Source organism: Acyrthosiphon pisum, chromosome X, assembly GCF_005508785.2.
Source record: "Acyrthosiphon pisum isolate AL4f chromosome X, pea_aphid_22Mar2018_4r6ur, whole genome shotgun sequence".
Classification (NCBI taxonomy): domain Eukaryota; kingdom Metazoa; phylum Arthropoda; class Insecta; order Hemiptera; family Aphididae; genus Acyrthosiphon; species Acyrthosiphon pisum.
The window spans coordinates 41,312,556-41,314,960 of record NC_042493.1 but is presented as its reverse complement, the minus strand read 5'-3'; positions in this window follow the sequence as shown (position 1 = coordinate 41,314,960).

Here is a 2,405-nt window from a genome sequence, read left to right as displayed (position 1 = left end):
CAATTTTTATTTGTCTACCTGTTGATATGAGACACATTTATTACAACTTACTAGGTACTTACTATAATAATATACTCATTCACGCTGTATAATTAATGTCGACATTATTTCTATATACGTACATTATACAATATATGCCATCTCCCAAAATCAGCGGTAACGTCCAACGCTAATTTATTATTACTAAAAAAATAAAAACATGACAAAAATTAGGTAGTTGATTCTTTAATAATAGTATAATACTGATGGTTGATGAGGCATAGGCATTTGGCATGGATAATATCATTATTCATGACTAAATAAACTACATAAAATTATATAATAATATGCAGTATGCACACCTGTGATCGCTGTGGGCTGTGGTAGTCGCGTAGTGTGGTCTATCGTCTCGCCTCGTCTGATTGTCCACTAGTCAATATTGTCGACCGTGAAATATGAACTGCGAACAATTACGCACAACCGTACGGACGTTCGGTAACCTGTGAAACGTCTGATACCCTCAAGGTGAAAACGCCAAGAAACCACTCGCAGAGTGGCGGCTTTAAGGACAAGACAACACACGAACACAAGCTGTTTTAATTTAATAAACTTTATTATTATTATTTATTTATACGAATATAATATAATATTATATTTTATTTTATAATATTTTATGTCGCGAAAATTGTTAGGTTAGGAGCTGCTAGGACGTTGGCGGATTTTCTGCTGTACTTTGCGCAGACCACGGATATCATAAAACAACAATCTCGATCAAAGACCTATCATATTTATTGGGCGATGGCGCACGTTGTGATCAACGCTTGTAGAGGGAAGTCAGGGGTACGGATATAGAGTGAGCGAGAAAAGAAACAAAATAGCCAAATATAGTAAAATGTATCCTTATGCGGACTCCTTCACTACTTTATGTTCTTTCTCTCTCAGTTATATGAATACGATAATATGATCGCCTAGCATAAATAGCATCATGTTGTTCTATTGATACTATTGGCGGTGGAAAGCTCACCAATTTTTAGGCCGGCGGTGGGTGGATGTGTTACGGGCCCTAAATAACATAATAATAATATTAGGTTTGTTTGTTTTGAAAAAAAAAGTGTACACTAATTAGTGTAGTGTCAGGGAAAGTGTAAGGTGTGTGATCAGAAATCTGTTTTTAAAACAAACGTTTTTGGTGTAGATCAATTAGCTGTAATACAGAATCAACTACATTCGCTGATAAGAAATGATAACAATCACCTACACCGGCTACACCTGCTATTGGGTCAGTGTGAAGAAAGTGTACACCGATGTAACACTTTTTTAAAACGAACAGAGTGTACAACTACACTATTTCAAAACGAACGCTTTGGTGTACACTTATTGTGAAAAAGCGTACACTTTTTGTCAAAACGAACAAACCTATTATAAGCGATACACAGTGTGCCCGTAACGGCTTATCAATTTATGTCGCCAATAGTTTTCTTTTGATTTTCTGCGGTGACGAGTTAAACTGTCAACTGTCTATCGTGGTCAGTAATCAGTATTATAGAAGTCTGTGCATACACTAATACACTATGATCTATCATATTATATATATAATAACAAAGACTTAACGTGGCGGTAATCGTTTTGGAACGGCCAATACGGGTGACCTTTGGTCTAACATCATGACGTTAGTCCGTTGGCGAGAGGCGCAAAAGTTTGATCGGCCGGCGTCTGTGAGGAGTGAGGACAATTAATATTCGGATTGGTGTTCGGGCCTCGTTATAATTACGTCACTTTCATTTACGGTTGTCATGTCGTGCTTAACACCGGTACTTAGCACTGGTTGGCGCTAGTACTTAGTACTTATCCATGCATGGATATCGATGATGTCATTGCGCATTTGAGTAGCTTAGTTTTTTTTTTGATTTTCTGTGGTGACGAGTTTTAACTGTCGAGTGTCTATATCTTATGTAGTGTCAACTCTGTTCGCTCATTCACTAATCAGTATTCACTTCTTAATACTGCAATAAATAGGTAAGAAACAAATCTATATTGAAATAGGCAAATTATATTTTATTTACGTTATAACCAGGGCTCGGAAGTTGTAGCACTAAAAATGTTACATTATAGCTCCTAAATATGCCCTTAAAAACTCCAAAATATGCGCTATAAATAGCACAAAAAATCAAAAAATATGCGTTTAAATTGAAAAAATTAAATTTATTTTAAAAAGTTAAATGTAATCATACAATTATATAAAATTGTTGGGCTCATAGACATCAGGGACTGTCTGGACTGGTTGAATTATAAACCGTTAACAAAATATATATTAAATTACTTAAATATGTTTGTAAAAGTGTACTTATAAGATCTATTTATTTCCTATTTCCTAACCAAATTAATCACTATTTTTAACATAATGTGATAATTTCCTATATTTTGTA